This window comes from Schistocerca serialis, chromosome 12 (genome assembly GCF_023864345.2).
Source record: "Schistocerca serialis cubense isolate TAMUIC-IGC-003099 chromosome 12, iqSchSeri2.2, whole genome shotgun sequence".
NCBI classification, from domain to species: Eukaryota; Metazoa; Arthropoda; class Insecta; order Orthoptera; family Acrididae; genus Schistocerca; species Schistocerca serialis.
The window spans coordinates 188872185-188893153 of NC_064649.1; the positions used below are offsets into that span (position 1 = coordinate 188872185).

Sequence of the window (20969 nt, forward strand, 5' to 3'; positions counted from 1 at the left end):
CCTATCAAAGATAAGGAAATTATTCTAAAAGATGAGGAGAATAAAATGTTAGATAAATATGCCATGCCCAGTTATATAAATAATTACTTTTTAAATATACCCCAGACATTAAGCAGGAATTTTGGGGAGCAGATGAGGAGAGCAGCACCCAAGGCACCCAGCAGTATGACGGCAGTCCCAACATACGAAAAGGAAGTTTTAAAAATGATTAAAAGTCTCAAGTCCAACATGTCAGCTGGAGTAGTTGAGGTGTCAATAATAATAGCAAAGAAAACAGCTAATCAAATAGCGAAACCATTGGTGCACGTAGCAAACGTGTCAATGGCTGAGGGAGTGTTTCCACAGAAACTGAAAATTTCTAAAGTCGTCCCCCTGTTGAAAAAGAGAATTAAGCTTAAAACAGAAAACTACAGACCTGTCTCACTTCTCCCAAGTTTCTCAATGTGTGACTCTATATTTCATTTGTATCTGTAAAACCTTAATCTTAATATCCACAATCTGGTAAACAGTAATCAGCACAGTTTTCAAGCTGGGAGAAGTACCGAAACATCTGTACTGGAATACACAAAAGAAATAATCAGTAAATTGAGAGAGGGAAAAAGTGTAGTTGGATTAAATCTAGATCTGTCAAAAACCTTTGACACTGTTGACCACAGCATACTTTTGGAAAAACCTGAAGCTATAGGTATTAGAGGACCGGTAAAAAAGTGGTTTGAGTCGTATCTGGAAAAGAGGATGCAGGTAGTTGAAATTACAGCACCAAATATTAACCAAAAAATTAAACTAAGGTCAGGTCCAAGGGAGGTCACTCTAGGAGTACCCCAAGGAAGTGTATTAGGCCCTTTGCTATTCCTCATTTACATTAGTGATATCCGGGTGTCAGAGGAAAAAGCTAGAATCGTGTTATTTGCTGATGATACTAGTTTAATAGTTAGTGATATGAAGCAGTCATTGCACAGTGCTGTGGACCATGTCCTACAAGATATACAAAAATGGTTTAGTGCAAACATGCTAACAGTGAACGAAAAAAAAAAAAACTAAATATGTGCAATATGGAAAAATAAATGAACATGATGACCTAAATGCCACCATGGAGGACAAACAACTTGAGTACAGTGTGCAAAATTCCTGGGTATGCACAGTGATGAGAAGATAAACTGGAAGGACCATTTGGTGAGCTTAGCACTAAAACTAAATTCAGCATGTTTTGTACTTAGAATAATTTCAAGAGTTTGTAGTAATGACTGTACCAGATTAGTATATTTTGGCTATTTTCAGTCCATTGTGTCCTATGGGATAGTATTCTGGGAAAAAATAAATTGTCGTCTAAATGAGACTTTCAAATTGCAAAAATGCGCTATTCGGATAATGAGCCAGAGCCCACCTCAAACACATTGTAGGCCCCTTTTTAAAGCATTGAAAATTTTAACAATTCCATAATTATACATTCTGAAATTTCTGTTGATGATCAAAAGAAATCAGGACAAAATTAAAACCAATACAGACTATCATAATTACGATACACGGCAATGTAAAGATCTCCCCTTACAAGCTGTAACAAGGATCCGAAGTCAGAAACATGTTTGTAATCAAGGCATCAAACTTTTTTAATGCACTACCAAAACATATCAAAGAGCTGGAAAATGAGGATAAATTTAAAACTGTTATAAAGAGTCACATGCTTGACAAATGTTGATACAGTGTAAGTGAATTTCTAGGCTCAACTGTATTAGAATATAAAGAACCACATGCTTGACAAATGTCACTACAGGATAAGTGAATAGCTCTGCTCAACTGTATAAGAATATATGATATCATAAATGTGACAAATGAAATCACAACATCAAGGAATAGGTCTGTTAAGCACATAAGAAATTATGTTATAAAAACACTTATTAGTTGTATATTGTATTAAACATAAGATAGATTCATATGAATTCAGCATAGAAAAACATTTTGTTACGATATTATATAGTTGTTGAAATGTATCCTGACAAATCTTATATCACAAGTGTGATCATTGGGATGATAATAAATAAATAAATAAATTGGGGGGAAAATAACTCCCTGGCACAATATGGCTAAAGGAAGGAGTAGCTCGATACAGCACAATCTGCGGCATTGAGGAGTAATTAATTTGGTGGTGAAGGGAAGTATATTTGATTATAATGCTTTACTTGGACTGAAGTTCAAAATACTTTTCAGTTACTGGTGCCTGCTATATGAAGCGGACTTTGAAGGAATATGAGGAAACTCTGTACACCATAATAAATCTCCATTTCATCGCAATAATATAATAGTTTTGTTGTAATACTTCCTTCTTTTGTTTACCCACCTCAGTGTAGAAAACTATTAGTAGATCAGTTTTCTTGGATTTAGTAAAATAATTTGTTGTTATTTTTAAGTCAAAGACAACTACCACTCATTGCTGTAATAAAAGGCTTATTACATTCTCTGAGTTTCTAATTGCAATCTTCCATTTGGGCTAAATGGGTCTTTAATGCTTATTTTCCATATAACTTCCCAAACTCTGTGCAAAATAAATAAAAATACCCAGTTGCAAATTTTTTTAAATTGTGAATAATTCCTCTCACTACAGATAATGTGATATTGTGAATTGTGATAATTGTGATAATTCCTCTCACTACTCACTATGAATCTACATTATACATTCACAAATCATTTCCTATGATGAACAGGTGGAAAATAATTCTACTGGCAATAGGCAATAACTGAACATTTTCTTAATATAAATTACACGGTACAGTTACAGAGCCGTCACCTTTTTTTTATTGACTATACAGCTGCCGTGTTCTCACCTTTGCTGAGTGTCAGCCAAAAAATCGTGGTGCCTGGTGTTGCATCAGATGAGAAAGATGATACCACACTGTCAGTATTTTAAATTCCACATGAAATGGAGAATGAGAAAACATTTGAGTAAATGTATCGAAAAGAAACTAAACTAAACTACGCCCGAACAGGCACAACGGTACCAACCGGCTGCCGTGCCGTCCTCAGCCCACAGGTGTCACCGGATACAGAGGGCGACGTGGTCAGCACACTGCTCTCCCGGCCGTACGTACGTTTAAGAGACCGGAGCTGCCACTTCTCGATCGAGTAGCTCCTCAGTTTGCCTCGCGAGGGCCGAGTGCACCCCGTTTGCCGACAGCGGTCGGCAGATCGGATGGTGACCTGTCCGAGTGCTAGCCCGGCCCGACAGTGCTTAACTTCGGTAATCTGGTGGGAACAGATGTTACCACTATGGCAAGGCCACTGCCAAATGTATTGAGATGAAGCTAACGTAAATGCTGTGAAGTATAAAATTATGAATGTTTGCCTGATGTCATTTGGGCAGGGAATGTTAGTAAGACTACATATTTTAGAGGCAGACCAGAACTTAATTACAGGAAAGAAGGAAAGACATTCAAACAAGTGTAGGCTGAGTGGTTATTCAGAGATGAAGAGGCAGACAGCTGCATCAAACTAGGCAACTCGTACAAATCTCTGGATGTAAGAATTTGTAGGGAAATTGAACTGAACTGTTTTGTAGCCTCTGCCATAGGTAAACAGGTGGCAGACTTTGGTTCATTGGTAGAACACTAAGAAAATAGAATGAGTGCACAAAAGAGATTGCTTGCAAAACACTTCTGCAATCCATTCTAGAATAATGCTCAGGTGTGTGAGACCCATACCAGACAAGACTGATAGGGAATATTCAGAGGATAGAAAGAAAGGCAGCCCAAATGATCACAGGCTTGTCTGACCCGTGAGGGAGTGTCACAGATATACTGCGGATACTGAATTGACAGACTCATCTACATCTACATCTGCATCTATACTCTGCAAACCACGGTGAGCTACACGGCGGAGAGTATGTCCCGTTTTACCAGTTACTGGGGTTTCTTCCTGTGACATTCGTGTATGGAGCATGGGAAGAATGATTGTTTAAATGCCTCTGTGTGTGCAGTAATTATTCTAATCGTACCATCGCGCCACCTCTGTGAGCAATACGTAGGGAGTTGTAGTACATTCCTAGAGTAATTATCTAAAGGCAGCTCTTGAGGGATCATTAACAGAGTTTGTTGGGATAGTTTACATTTATCTCCAAGAGTCTTCTGGTTCAGTTCCTTCAGTATCTTTGTGACAGTCTCCCACAGATTAAAAAACCTGTGACCATTAATGTTCCCCTTCTCTGTATACATTAATATCCCCTGTCAGTCCTATCTGGTACGGCTCCTACCCACTGGAGCAATATTTTAGGATAGGTCACACGAGTGATTTGTAAACAATCTCTGTTGTAAACTGATAGCACTTCCCTAGTATTCTACCAATAAACTGAAGTTTACTACATGCTTTATCCATGACTGAACCTATGTGATTATTCCATTTCATGTACCTACAAAGCATATACAAGCACCTGGTTGTAGAGATGGCTGATTCCAGCAGTGACTCATTGGTATTTTGGTCATAGGTTACTACATTTTTTTCATTTTGTGAAGTGCAAAATTTTACATTTCTGAACATTTAGAGCCAGTTGCCATACTCTGCATCATGTTGAAATCTTATCAAGATCTGACTGAATATTTATGCGGTTTCTCTCAATTAGTACTTCATTATAGATAGCTGAATCATCTGCAAAAAGACTGGTTTTACTATTCATATTGCCTACAAGTCATTAATATACAACATGAACAGCAATGGTCCCTGGTGCACAGCCAAAGTTACTTCTACATCTGATGATGGCTCTCCATCCGAGATAACAGGCTGCACTCTCCCTACCAAAAAGTCCTCAACCCAGTCACAAATTTCATTTGATACCCATATGATCATACTTTTGACATTGCAGTACTAAGACAATTGCTTTTTGGAAATCGAGAAACACTGCGTCTACCTGGTTGCCTTGATCCAAAGCTTTCAGTATGACATGTGAGAAAAGTGCAAATTGGGATTTTCACATGATCAATTTTTTAAAAAACCGTGCATCACTTCTACAACGCTTCTTGTAGATGAGTGTGACCTGTGCCATTTTTTCAAAAATTCGGCACGGCTTTTTGTTCGAGGATCTACGATAGATTGTAGTGAGGAGAGGGGTTAACTTGGCTGCAAATTCAGCAGAGAATCTGACAGGAACTCCATTGGGCCCTGGAGCTTTGTTTAGTTTTAACAATTTCAGCTGTTTCTCAGCACCATTGACACTAACACTTATTTAATTCATCTTTCCAGTGGTTTGAGGATTAAATTGGAGCAATTCTCCTGGGTTTTCCTTTGTAAAGGAACATTTGAAAATTGAGTTAAGCATTTCACCCTTTCATCTACATCTACATCATACTCTGCAAGCCACCTAAAGATGTGTGGTGGAGGGTACTTTCACTACCACTTTTTGACCCTGCAACCCTGTTCCACTCCTGAATAGTGTGTGGGAAGATTGATTGTTGGTAAGTCTCTGTATTGGCTCTAATTTCTTGAATTTTCTCCTCGTGGTTAATACACGGGATGTATGTCGGGGCGAAGTAATATGTTGTCGGACTCCTCCTGAAAAGTGCTGTCCTGAAATTTCAATAGGAAATCTCTCCGTGATGCACAATGCCTCTCTTGTAATATCTACCAGTGGAGTTTGTATAACATCTCTGTAATGCTCTCTCGCCAGCTAAAAGATCCCGTGATGAAATGTTCTGCTCTTTGTTGGATCTTCTTTATCTTCTCTACCAGTTCTACCTGATAGGGATCCCAGATAGATGAACAATACTCAAGAATCAGATGAACAAGTGCCTTATAAGCCACTTCTTTTGTGAATGAGTTATATTTCCTTAAGATTCTTCCGATGAATCTGAGTCTTGTGTCTGCTTTTCCCAGTATCTGTTTTATATGGTCATTCCACTTAAGGTCACTCTGGATAGTTACACTTGGATATTTTATGGCAGACACTGTCTCAAGGTGTTTGTCATCAATAGTGTAGCTGTACAGTAATGGATTTCTTTTTCTATGTATGCGCAAGATGTTACATTTATTTATGTTCAGGGTCAACTGCCAGAGTCTGTTCCATTCATCAATTCTCTACAGGTTGTTCTGCAAATTCTTATTATCTTCTGATGTTGCTACTTTGGTATAGACAACTGTGTCATCTGTGAATAGCCTTAAAGAGCATCCGATGCTTTCTTCTAAATCATTTATGTATATTGTTAACAGCAACGGTCCTATCACACTTCCCTGTGGTACTCCGAATATTACCTTTACACCTGTCAATTTAGTTCCATTAAGAGCAACATGTTGAGTTCTGTCTGCAAGAATGTCTTGAATCCAATTGCAGGTCTGCTGTGATACTCCGTAACCACATATTTTTTTCATTAAATGGCAATGAGGGACGGTGTCAAATGCCTTACTGAAATCAAGGAACACGGCGTCAACCTGAGCACCATTGTCCACTGTGCTGTGGATCTCTGGAGGAATAGAGTGGGCTGAGTTTCACAGGATTCCTATTTGTGGAATCCATGTTGATTTTTATAAAGGAGATGTTCATTTTCCAAAAATGTCATAATTCTTGAGCATAAAACATGTTCCATAATTCTACAACAGATTGACATCAATGATATACGTCTGTAACTGTGTGGATCTGTCTTACGGCCTTTCTTAAAAACGGGAATGACCTGCCTTTTTTCCAGTTGTTAGGTATTTTTCATTGCACAAGCGATCTGCAATAAATTACTGCTAGAAGGGGAGCAAGTTCTTTTGCATAATCTTTATAGAATCTTATAGGTATCTCATCTGGGTCTCAAACCTTTCCACTATTAAGCTATTGTAGCTGCTTTTCAGTTCCGTGATCAGTTATCTCAATATCTGCCACTTCGATGTTCGTACGATGATTGAAAGTCCACGGTGAAGCAGCTTCAGAAGACCGAATTCAGTATTTTGGCCTTCTCTTTGTTATCTTCCATTTTGGTGCCAGTGTGGTCACCAAGAGAATGAATAAATGATTTTGACCCACTTACTGATTTTACATACAACCAAAATCTCGTAGTCTTCGTTGATCCATTATGGACGCTGGCATGAACTTCCTGATGCGATAATTTACCAACAGCCGTATGTATTGTAGAAATTTATTTTATTTTATGAAATTCTATGTGCTATCAGTTTCGGCATTACATTGATGCCATCTTCAGGCCCCACATGTCATAGTCGTAAAATTGCTATACACGGAGGGAGCCATATAACTGGATCCGTGATTCAAATCATTGTGCAACAGCTCTTGGTGGCCAGGCGACACAGCCTCTCTTAGGGTTTTCTCTCAGATTTGTTGACAATGTCTTACTTTCAAAATCATTGAACGCTTCTCTCATTGCTCTCCTTACACTCATTTTCGCTTTGTTCAGCTTTTGTTCGTCACCTAGGTTTTTACTTCTCTTGAATCTGAGTTGAAGTGCTCTTTGTTTATGTAGTGCTTTTCTAACATGACTATTACACCATGGTGGATCTTTTCCATCTCTTAAAACATTACTCATAACATACTTGTGTAGGGCATATTGAACGATGTCTTTGAATTTTTTCCATTTGTTCTCCACATCTTTGTCCTCATCACCGAATATTTGATACTAACTGCTGAGATATTCTGAAATTTATATCCTGTCACCCTTGCTGAGCAAATATGTCTTCCTACCTTTCTTAACATTCCTTGTAGGACCCGTCATCATAGATTCTGTCACAGCCTTGTGATTACTGATACCTTTCTCTGCGTTAACTGATTTTATAAGTTCAGGTATGTTTGTTGCCAGGAGGTCTAAAACGTTATCCTCTTGAGTTGGTTCTCTAACTATCTACTCAAAGTAATTTTAGGGCAAGACATCCAGGACAATGGCTCATGATTCTCTGTCTCTGGCACCACTTTTGATGGCATAACACTTCCAATCTATACCTGGCAAGTTGAAGTCACCCCCTATTACAGCGGCACAATCAGAAAAATTACTAATGATATTGTGCAGGTTCTGTCCGAAGCATTCTACAACTACAGATCCTGACCCAGGTGGTCTATGAAAGCATTGGATAACCATTGTTGACCGTTATTTGATACTCAATTTCACCCAGATTAATTCACATTCAGAGTCCGTGGTAACCTCACTAGATATTATCGAATTTTTTACTGCAATATGCACGCTGCCACCACTGGCGACTAACCTATCCCTAGGATAAACATTCCAATCTGAACTTAGGATTTCATTGTCACTGATGTCTGGTTTCAACCAGCTTTCTGTTCCCAATACTAACTGTGCAATGCCACCTTCAGTAAGCGATACTAATTCTTGGACCTTTCCTGGGATGCTCCTGCAGTTTACTAAAATCATATTAATCTTTCTATCTCTGATCTGCGAGGACCAAGAATCTCCGTGGTTGCTGTGGTTGATTTGACATGCAAATCATCTTTGCTCCCAAGGGAGGAGTTCTCTAACCTGAAACAGCTCCGTGTGCACACCACACGTACTCCACTACTCTAGCGGCCGCATCCTGCATTTATAGTTCAATTCTTTTATCTTGGCGGCTTGCGCATGCCCTCCCAGATGCGGGAGATTGCTGCGTTGCCAGTTGCAAACGACGTACACGCCAAGAGAAGCAGCGCCAACTTACGTTTAGGCGGGAGCGCGCAGTTTATGAAGTAAAGCCACCACGGCCGCACTAACCCTTTCGCTGCTAAGAGACGTGCTCCCCGCATTCCGTTTAGCAAAAGTCCTGGAGTACTCTAAAATATCAAGCAAAATACCGACAAACACTGTTGGTATGACTACGAATTGCTCACGTTTCATCGAAGTACAATAGGAAATAAACAATTACCGCTTTTCTTTATTGCAAAAAAGCGGTTCGTGAGAATGATACAAACACCTTTCCTTGCTATCACCTGAATTAGGAGGCTTATTGCTTGTTTGGCTTAATTAATTAATAGAATATGAAGCAGTTGGTATAAAGAATGCTTTTTCCAAACGTTCTATAAAAAAAAGTCTGCTATCAAGACTTTGCTTTTGTTCGATTACTTTATATATGACTGAACGTTTCTAAAACTTAAGACACTCGTCCGTGCTCTGCACTGCAGTCGAGTTCTGGCAACGTCGTTCTCTGTTCATCGGCTGACTGTGTTTTGTGACGTCAGATGCGCAGAAAGAACCTAAACTTGCCCGCCGTCGTAAATGACGCGCACTTTAGTGCACGCCTGACCTATTAATGGGAACCTTAAAATTCTGCACCCGATAGTGGAGGTCGTGAAATTTGCATCCGATACTGCCACAGAGCCGTCTGAGCCTCTGGTTTAGATCTTCCACTCTGCTCCAAACCGGAGGACCACGATCGACCCTGGGTACGATGCTACAAATAGACAGCTCAGCCTGCAACCTGCGTGCAAATTCTGAGGCAGTGGCTACCTTCGCCTTACACGCTTAATTACGGTTATATCTGTTATTGGTTGCTCATTTTTAAGTACTTTGTCACACACAATGATGATGGTTAACATTCACAACAATCCTCACTGCAATCGACGGTCGTTACTGGCAGACGCGGTTCATGCGAAACACAAAATTCGGCACTTGTCACTTTCGGTTTTATATCACTCACAAATCGGTATTGATGAGGGTCAACCCCACAACGATAATGGGGATGCGCTCATTTGTTACACTTCCGTGAATTTACAATTTACTCCTCATTCGGCACATCCGCCATTGACACCATACTCGGCTCGACCACCCTTCTTGCCCATCTTCTCAGTACTGCCGTTCACTCGACACTCCTCTCACTGCCTCCTGCAGCGCTCGACAATCGACTCCTGTCTACTATTGACCTGGGTGTCGGATACTAGTATCTGTGTTCATGGGATCACAGATCCCTTACAACATTAATCTCATTTCCTTCTTTCAAGACATTGTCCATTCTGTTCAGCTGCTCTTCCAGGTCCTTTGCTGTCTTTGAAAGAATTACAATGTCATCGGCAAACCTCAAAGGTTTTATTTCTTCTCCATAAATTTTAATTCTTTCTCCAAATTTTCTTTTGTTTCCTTTACTGCTTGCTCAATATACAGATTGAATAATATCAGGGATAGGCTACAACCCTGTCTCACTCCCTTCTCAACTGCTGCTTCCCTTTCATGCCCTTTGACTCTTATAATTGCAATCTGTTTTCTGTACAAGTTGTAAATAGTTTTTCACTCCCTGTAAATAACACCTGCTACCTTCAGTATTTGAACAAGATTATTCCAGTCAACATTGTCAAAAGCTTTTTCTGCGTTTACAAATGCTAGAAACATAGGTTTGCCTTTCCTTAACCCATCTTCCAAGTTGTAGGGCCAGTATTGCCTCACATTTTTCAACATTTAAACAGAATCCAAATTGATCTTCAGTGACTCGGCTTCTACCAGTTCTTCCATTCGTCTGCAAAAAAATCGTGTTAGTATTTTGCAACCGTGACGTATTAAACCGATAGTTTGGTAATTTTCACATCTATCAACACCTGCTTTCTTTGGGATTGAAATTATTGTATTCTTCTTGAAGTCTAAGGGTATTTCACCTGTCTCGTACATCTTTCTGACCAGATGGAAGAGTTTTGCCATGACAGGCTCTCACATGGCTGAGTGTTGTGGAGTGTTGTCTACTTCCCAGGCCTTGTTTTGACTTAGGTCTTTCAATGCTCTGTCAAATTCTTCAGCCGTATCATATCTCCCATTTCGTTTTCATCTACGTCATCTTGCATTTCCATAATATTACCCTCAAGTACATTACCCTTGTATAGACCCTCAATATACTCCTTCCACCTTTCTGCATTTCCTTCTTTGCTTAGGGCTGGTTTTCCATCTGCGCTCATCTTTACAGTTGACCTCTAGCCATCCCTGCATAAGCATTTTGCCCTCCCTGTCGATCTCATTTTTGAGATGTTCGTATTTCTTTTTGCCTGCTTCATTTATGGCATTTTTATATTTTCTTCTTTCATCAGTTAAATTCAATAACTGCTGAGTTACCCAAGGATTTCTGCTAGCCCTCATATTTTTACCTACTTGATCCTCTGCTGCCTCCACTATTTCATCTCTCAAAGCTGCCCATTCTTCTTGTATTGTACAGTTAACCATTAGGATTTCAATACTCTCACCTGTGGGAGACATTTCTTTCGATCTTACACTGATACTTCTGGGTTTCCTACATCTATTGTTATCTGGATTGGATGGAGAGTCGCCTAACCTGAGAAACCCTTGTGTGAATCCCACACACAGTGAGTTACCTCTGATGTGTAGTGCATGCCTGACCTACTTAGGGAGTCCCTACAGTTCTCAACCCTATGGTGCAAGTCCAGGAAGTTGTAGCCTAGTTTGTCACACAACTTTTGAATTCTCTGGTTCAGTCCTTCCACTCTACTCATAACCAAAGGGCCACCATCACTTCCGGGGACAATGCTGCAAATTGTGAGCTTCATTGAAACTCCACGCACAATGCTGGTCCTCTCAACCTTCTCTGCCAGTTGTCGGAATGACACAAGAATGATTTCAGAGCCCAGACGACAGACATCATTTGTTCCAATGTGTGCCACAGTCTGTAGTTGGCTGCAACTTATTCTTTCAATGACTCCTGGAACAGCCCGTTCAACATGTTGAATGAGGCCCCCCCCCAGGCACTGAGTGCACCTGATGTTCTTTCCCGTCCCTTGCTGCCATTTCCCTGAGGGGTACCACCATTCACCGTACATTCAAAGTGCTGACGATTAATTGACCCCTACCCTTTTGCGTTTGCTTCCTCTCAACACTGGACAAAACAGGTTTCCCCACAACAGGTGTAGTGGGTCCCACTGGCTCAGTTTCAGTGAAAGACGGCACTTCGAACTTGTCAGTTAGGGGGATCGGTACGACAGTCTGAGTCCTCCTCGGTCACCGTCCGCCCTGTACAAGCCACGCAAAGTCAGTTGGACAGGTAATGACAGATCCTGTACTTTCTGCAGAGGAGGCAGGATCCACAGGAGAAGAGGTACCTCTGGTAGAGGTATCACAGGTACACGACTCTCGGGAGTTCTTCCGACACACCAATTCGCAGCAGCTGTCAATCGTTTGTCAGTAGTCGTGGTAATTTCCGACTGCTTCTGAACGTCGACCAACTCGTATAGTTTACATATATCTTGAGAAAGCCTGTTAAAATCTTCAAGAACATGCTTGTAATGATAATTCTATAAATATACTACATCCCCTTATATATATTGCTCACATAAGGATTGTGAGAACAAGAGAAGGTTATTTACAGCATGCAGAGGGGCATTCAAACAATCATTCTTCCTGTGCTCCGTACATGAATGGAATGGAAAGAAACCCTAATAGATGACACAGTGGGTCATCCCCTCTTCCACTCACTTTGTAATGAAGCAGGGTTACCCACTGATATCCTGTTTTGGTTTTACACTGCTTTAGTAACTTAGTTAAGCAATGAACTTGTATTTTTTTTCATTTTCACTACTCAGATTCCGACTACAGATTCTGTGACGTTCAGCCTCATCGTACAGAATTCAGAAATAGTTTAAATAAAATTCCCCTTGTAAAATCTATTATTTCAGTACATTCTAATGTCCATTCTGAAAGTAATGAGCTAATTAGTTTTATTGGAAATGCATTATATTAACATTTATGAACAATGACATATATTGTGCAATACATATTAAATAAAATTCGAGTGAGCTAATAGATCGAATTCAGCTAGAAGACTGCATCCAAAAGAAAGCCTAAATTTTACTGATTCCAGCAAAGTGTTTAAATTAACCTAAAGTCTATTAATTAAATAGATATTAAGACTTGAAATCTGCAGCCTGTATGACTTTAAGTGCCAATTGGGACCAAACTACTGTATAATTCCGAGATCTGTTTTGATACTTTTGCTACCTATATTTTCTTCGTAAAATGACTCCAGTCTCAACTTTGTAAGTGCATTAATTAAGAATTAAGTAAATTTGAATATGTAAAAATTATTGTTCAAGAGGTGCCATGGTTATAAGTCAGGAATTCCCACGGCGGATGCATAAGTTAGTTCCCTGTATTTAAATTGATACAGCTCACTCATGTTATTTAAGTAATAAAACCCTATAGTTAACTTCAAAACCAATTAGAAAGGATCATTTTAACCCTGGGAAATTATAAAGTATGATATATTAACTTGACGATTAAGTGTAAGAGGCCTGGTCACATGAATATTGTGTGTGCGAGTGATAACAAATAAATCACACTGTGGTTGACATAAATGTTCTACAGTGAATACGATCTTGACTTTTGATTTTGGAAAACTTAACCTAGGATCCTGGCTTCTTAATTTCAGTGTGATTTAGGTGAGACAGACGCAGCTACCGGGAAGACAATATTGAATAAGCAAAGCAAGGTAGGTCGAGAACACTGCGCACTATCTACTGGGTGAGGAAATGTTTCAAAACCGGTTCATCCAGTTGTGACATGAACTTTAAGTGGCACTAATACATGATACATGTCCCGGCACGCTCCAACTTCACTGCGGTTTGCTGAGTGTGGATGTAGATGGTGTTCTTACACTCATTTTCACATTAACGAGAATGCAGCTGTATAAATTCGTAGAGAATATTAATAGCAATACTGGTATTGAGAAGGTTGGTTTCAGTGTATGAAATATGACAATAGTAAATGAATAGTTACATCCCATAATGAGATGTAATCTATGGAAAATACTGATGTACTAACAAATACACTGCAATTTGTTCTCCCTGCAGCTCCTGAAGTACATATTTGAGAAGTGTCCGAAGATAGAGAAGCTGATAATCGCCAACAACTTACTGGCCGACCGACAGTACGCGGAGTTGGTGTCGCGCCTGGAACACTTGCAGAGCCTGGAAGTGTTCGAGAATCGGAGAGGTGCGGGGCCCGTGGTGCTGCGCTTCCTGGCAGACACCTGCTCGAAGTTGCGGGAGATAAACCTCAGCTGTGACTACCACCCACTGGAGGACGTCGAGTACTTCGTGAAGGCCAAGAGGGACACACTCACTTCTGCCACCGTGCGCTGGACCATGGCGGGGAACAGGTGAGTCTGTCGGCATCTTTCTCCGCGTTCTGGTACGTCACCTAAATTCACACAGACGTAAAATACTCCACAAGCCAGTGTACGGTGCGTGGCGGAGGATACCTTTTACCACCTCTAGTCACTATCTTTCCTGCTACACTTGTAAATGGAGCAAGCTGAAAAGTGGCTATCTGTTCTCCTCTGTACCAGTGCCGATTTCTCTTACCTTACCTTTGTGGTCATTATGTGATACGTATGTCGCTTGCTGTAGAATCGTTCTGCAGTCTGTCACAAATGACAGTTATCTAAATATTCTCAATAGTGCTTCACAAAAATGATATTTTCTTCCCTACAGGCATTCGGATTTCAGTTCTCAGAGTATTTCTGCAATACGCGTTGATCAAACCTGTAACAGATTTCAAATCTGAAATAATTGCATGTATTCCTTTAATCCAATCTGGTATGGATTCCAAACACTTGAGCAGCATTCAAAACACAAGTATTCTATTTGCAGACTTCTTTATAGCTAAGCTACATTTCCATAAAATTCTCCCAAAAAACTAAAGTCAACCACTTGCCTTCTATTTACACACTCATTCCATTTCCTATCACTTTGCTACATTATGCCTAGATGTTCTGTCAGGCCACACACCACTAATACTGTATTCAGACATTACAGAATTGTTTTTCGTAGTCATTTTTATTAACTTACATTTCCCCACATTTAGAGCAAGCTGCCATCCATCTCATAAAATAGAAACTCTGTCTAAGACGTCCTGAATCTTCCTACAATCACTCAAAGATGACACTTTCCATAAACTACAGCATCAGAAAATTTTCAGTGTCAATGAACTTATTGTATGAAACTTCCTGGCAGATTAAAACTGTGTGCCAGACAGAGACACGAACTCGGGCAAGTGCTCTACCGTCTGAGCTACCCGAGCACGACTCATGAGCCATCCTCACAGCCTCAGTTCTGCCATTACCTCGTCTCCTACCTTCCAGACTTCACAGAAACTCTTCTGTGAACCGTGCAGAACTTATTGTATAGCGTACGGGGCCTGAAGATGGCAACACGAACACGAATTGCCGAAACTGGTTGCTTTCAAAATAAAATAAAATATCTTAAAGTGTACAGCTGTCGGTAAGGTTTATTGACATTGAAAAGTACATATTAGCCGATGTCCCCTAATTGCAACGGACTGACTGAGATTGTCAGAAAATTGTTGCTGTTCACCCTATCTGTCTGGTCATTTGTGTAAATAGATGTACAGAGGACAAGAGTGGTCCTAGCACACTTCCCTGGGGAAATCCTGATGGTTACTTTCTCTGTGAGGAACATTCACTGTCCTCATTGATGAGGATTTAAATTGGAAAAAACAAATTTTGGAATTCCTGAAACAACTTAGTTCACCCACATTTGCGCTTAGAAACATTGAAAATCCCACGGAAAGACAAAACAGTAAGCTGACATTTTGTATATTTTAATTCTACAACGTCATATGAAATAATTTTCTGGGATAACTCATCTTTAAAAAAGAAAGTCATCATAACTCAAAAAGGGCTGTAAGAATAATATGTGTTGCTCACCTGTGATCAACTTGTAGACATCTGTTTAAGGAGTTCTGACTACTGCTTCCCAGTGTATTTATCCCCTCATGAAGTTTGTTGTAAATAATACACTACAGTTTGAAAGGAGCAATGATGTACAAAATTACAATAGGAGAAGGAGAAATGACATTCATCACTCCACATTAAGGTTGTCTTTTGCACAAAAAGGGGTGCACAGTGCTGCAACTAACATTTTTGATCACTTACACAAGGACATAAAATGTCTGACAGGCAGCCAAGTAAAATTTGAAAACAAATTAAAAAACTTTCTACTTGACAACTCCTGTTCTGTACAAGAATTTCCATTATTGTAACATGTAAAATGTTGTGGGTAAGAATTACTAACTCACATCTGTATATTTAATACATAATAAAAAAAACTTATAAATGTTCAGCATATAGCCATATTTACAAATTAATTTGCACTGCGAACATCAAATAAGACTCGTTTGACGATTACGATTTATCATGCAAAAATGATCCGTGGAACACGAAATGAACTAACTAACTTTTCTATTACGTAAACACTCTTAGAGATGCTTACTTATCTGAGAACCTATTCTACGAGCTCGAACCTTCATTAACGGTCTGCTGTTTGGCACCGTGTCGAATGCTTCCTGCAGATCTAGGAATTTGCAGTCTGCCTGTTGCCCTCGATTTACAGTTTGCAGGACATCGTGTGAGAAGAGGATGAGCCGAGTTTCACCGGAATGGTGATATCTAGATCCCTATCGATTTTTGGATACGAGCTTTTCTCTCTCGAGAAGATTTGTTGTAATGGAAACTCCGGGTAGGAATATCGACAATGTAGAAAAAGACAGATTGCTATTTACCGTAAAGAAGACATATTTAGTTACAGACGAGCACAATTTAGAGACATTTATATAAAGCTTTCAGCCACAGCCATCATCAGTAAAAGAGAGACACGTGCCATTCGTACGTACAAGAAAGCATACCTCACGCAGACACGACCACCGACTTCAGTTTCTCGGGCCGGAATGCGACTGCGATGTGGGATACGAGCGACAATCTGGAGGGGCAAGGAAGGGGAAGGGGCGGTAGTGTACGAGTGCAGAGAGAGACAAACGCTGCCTAGCGGAGTGAGTGGGGACTCGAATGCTGACGAGTGCGGCGTTAGGAGGTCGTGGGACAGGTAGGTAGGGAAAACAAGGAGCAAACGAGGAGAGGAGCGAGGAAACGTGGGCAGGTGTAATGGCAGAGAATAGCAAACAAGGAAGGTGGGAGATGGGAATGGAGAGGAGATAACAGAATTTAGGGGAGTGGAAACTGTCGGATACAGAGTGCAGGAACAGTATGTTACTGTAGGTTGAGTTTGGGATAGTTACAGGAGCACAGTTCGGAAAGGCTGGTAGTGAATGGGAGGACCCAGATGCCCCGGGTAACGATGCAGGCGTCGAAATCGAGCAAATTATGTTCAGCTGCACGCCATGTCCCTGGGCGGTCCACTTCGCTCTCGGCCACAGTTTGGCAGTGGCCGTTCCTCCCGGTGGACAGCTGGCTGGTAGTCGTACTGATATGAAAAGCTGTGGAGCGGTTGCAACAGAGCTGGTAAATGGCGTGGCTGCTTTCACAGAAGGCCTGTTCCCTGATAGGGTGACAGCACTGGAATAGGGAGTGTTGGGTGACTGACTGAGCCAATTTTTCACCTCTGTCTTCCTCAGAGATATCTCGTCAATGTGCTAACACGAGGATCAGTAGTGTGTCACACAATTATGAGGCTAAGTAAGCAACATCGTTAAGCTTCAGAGTCACCACTCTACCATTCCAGCATACACCCATACTAAGGTATTTGGAATAAAACTGGTTGGAATGCATTGATTTGTACTATTTTTAGGTCGGGTCCTGCCTTCTATTGCACGATTCCTCCCACGTCCACTTACGAGGGTTGCCCAGAAAGTAATGCACCACATTTTTTTTCTTCAACAACTCTTTATTCAACGTAATGAGAATTACACACACAAAATAATGGTGTTTCATCTGTTGCTGTTGTTGTGGTCTTCAGTCCTGAGACTGGTTTGATGCAGCTCTCCATGCTACTCTATCCTGTGCGAGCTTCTTCATCTCCCAGTACCTACTGCAGCCTACATCCTTCTGAATCTGCTTAGTGTATTCATCTCTTGGTCTCCCTCTACGATTTTTACCCTCCACGCTTCCCTCCAATACTAAATTGGTGATCCCTTGATGGCTCAGAACATGTCCTACCAACCGATTCCTTCTTCTGGTCAAGTTGTGCCACAAATTTCTCTTCTCCCCAATCCTATTCAATACCTCCTCATCAGTTATGTGATCTACCCATCTAATCTTCAGCATTCTTCTGTAGCACCACATTTCAAAAGCTTCTATTCTCTTCTTGTCCAAACTAGTTATCGTCCATGTTTCACTTCTATACATGGCTACACTCCATACGAATACTTTCAGAAACGACTTCCTGACACTTAAGTCTATACTCGATGTTAACAAATTTCTCTTCTTGAGAAATGCTTTCCTTACCATTGCCAGTCTACATTTTATATCCCCTGTACTTCAACCATCATCAGTTATTTTGCTCCCCAAATACCAAGACTCCTTTACTACTTTAAGTGTCTCAGTTCCTAATCTAATTCCCTCAGCATCACACAACTTAATTCAACTACATTCCATTATCCTCGTTTTACTTTTGTTGATGTTCATCTTATATCCTCCTTTCAAGACACTGTCCATTCCGTTCAACTGCTCTTCCAAGTCCTTTGCTGTCTCTCACAGAATTACAATGTCATCGGCGAACCTCAAACGTTTTATTTCTTCTCCATGGATTTTAATACCTACTCCGAATTTTTCTTTTGTTTCCTTCACTGCTTGCTCAATATACAGATTGAATAACATCGGGGAGAGGCTACAACCCTGTCTCACTCCCTTCCCAACCACTGCTTCCCTTTCATGCCCCTCAACTCTTATAACTGCCATTTGGTTTCTATACAAATTGTAAATAGCCTTTCACTCCCTACATTTTACCCCTGCCACCTTCAGAATTTGAAAGAGAGTATTCCAGTCAACATTGTCAAAAGCTTTCTGTAAGTCTACAAATGCTAGAAACGTAGGTTTGCCTTTCCTTAATCTACACACCCTATTTTTCTATGTAATCTCCATCCTGTTCTACAGCCTTCCTCCGGCACGAGACGAGGGCGTGTGTGCCCTGTCGGTACCGATCCTTGTTCTGGGGCCAGAGCCAGTGCTTCACTGTCTGAATCGTCTCCTCATTGTCCTCAAAATGTCTTCCACGAATTGCATCCTTTAATGGCTCAAACAAGTGGAAGTGCGAGGGGGTTAGGTCAGGTGCGAGAGCTGTCAACGGTCTCCCCGACCGCTGAAAAACATGGAGCTCTGCCGAACTGCCTTCGTGTCACTTCACCCTCAGTGCCCAACAACTGACTGTACTTCTGTCAACAGCAGGTACTCCTTAAACTCTGGACAATCGTTTTTGAGTATTCCCCACAATTTCTTTTCCTGCAGCGAGTCATTCGATGACGGCACATCACTCGTAACGTCTGTCACCTACAGACGCCATTCTGAAACTGTCCCGAAGCTACGCTATCCGTCGGAAGTGACTGAAACTTGGCACACTCTCTCGGGAGACTTCAAATAATACGTATGTAATGTTTTGCATTTGTAGCATTGTTTCTGGCTGAAAAAATAAAATGCATTGCATTATTTTCTAGGCAACCCTTGTATTAATGAGAGCATGTAGTTGTCTCAGAGATGAGGCAACAGAGCTTACCTCATCAGCTGTGTCATATCTACTAAGAAAGGTAAAGCTGTGCCGATAGACATTTTTGCTGGATCTGAGCTTTGCAGGTTTGTGTAGTCTGTACTTGAAGCAGCCCATTAGTTAGCTGGCTGGCACATACATTCCAGTGTCGACTACAAGCTCGACGAGAGGTGCTTGATAAGTTATGGATGGTGTTGCATAAAGTGTGAAACCTTTTATCTCTTCTATATCTGTCCCTCTCCTCTCTGTGGCAGTGTGGAAGCTAATTTCATCTCTGCAATCTAGCCATTGTCCAGACTCGAAATCAATGTAAGGCGGTCTTGCAGTAGTTTGCGCACGCACACACAACTGTTTTGAATTTAAATTCTCAGTTCAGAGGCAGTCAGAATCCAGATAGTGCCCAGCACTTTTAGCATCACTAACGTACATCTACATCTACATGTAATCAAGATTTCACTAATCACTGTGAGGTGCTTGGCAGAGGGTACCTCCCACTGTACCTGTTATTAGGGTTTCTTCCTGTTCCACTCTTGTACAGAGTGCAGAAAGAATGATTGTTAATGCCTCTGTGCATGCTGTAATTATTCTGATCTTGCAACTTCCTGGCAGGTTAAAATGGTGTGCCAGACCGAGACTCAAACTCGGGACCTTTGCCTTTCGCAGGCAAGTGCTCTACCAACTGAGCTACCCAAGCACGACTCCAGCCCCATCCTCACAGCTTTACTTCTGCCAGTACCTCATCTCCTACCTTCCAAACTTTACAGAAGCTCTCCTGCGAACCATGCAGAACTAGCACTCCTGAAAGAAAGGATATTACGGAGACATGGCTTAGCCACAGCCTGGGGGATGTTTCCAGAATGAGATTTTCACTCTGCAGCGGAGAGCTTCTGTAAAGTTTGGAAGGTAGGAGACGAGGTATTGGCAGAAGTAAAGCTGTGAGGACAGGGCGTGAGTCGTGCTTGGGTAGCTCAGTTGGTAGAGCATTTGCCTGCGAAAGGCAAAGGTCCCGAGTTCGAGTCTCGGTCCAGCACACCATTGTAATCTGCCAGGAAGTCTCATATCAGCACACACTCCATGCTAGTTCTGCAAGGTTCGCAGGAGAGCTTCTGTAAAGTTTGGAAGGTAGGAGACAAGGTACTGGCAGAAGTAAAGCTGTGAGGACGGGGCGTGAGTCGTGCTTGGGTAGCTCAGTTGGTAGAGCATTTGCCCGCAAAAGGCAAAGGTCCCGAGTTTGAGTCTCGGTCCGGCACACCGTTTTAATCTGCCAGGAAGCTTCATATCAGCGCACACTCCGCTGTACAGTGAAAATCTTCCTGTGTGAGTGATATGTAAGGCATTGTAGTATATTCTCAGAGTCAGCATTTAAAGCCAGTTCTTAGAACTTCAGTAGACTTTCCTGGTATGGTTTATGTCTCACTTCAAGAGCCTGCCAGTTCACTTCTTTCAACATCTCTGTGACAGTCTCTTGCTACGGCTGAAACAAACCTGTGACCATTCATTCTGCCCTTCTCCGTATACGTTCAGCGTCTCGTGTTAATCCTACGTAGTAGAGGTCCCACACACTTGAGCGATATTCTAG

The 20969-nt window shown here is 41.1% G+C and overlaps 1 protein-coding gene and 1 non-coding gene across 2 annotated transcripts in view; both read left to right on the top strand.

Annotated features, from left to right (window-relative positions):
* LOC126428204 (F-box/LRR-repeat protein fbxl-1-like) overlaps positions 1-20969 on the top strand; it is a 190378-nt gene that overhangs the window by 130349 nt on the left and 39060 nt on the right. The window lies entirely within an intron of this gene.
* Trnar-gcg (transfer RNA arginine (anticodon GCG)) lies at positions 20347-20421 on the top strand. Its single transcript has one exon. It is a non-coding gene; the product is annotated as a tRNA-Arg (tRNA).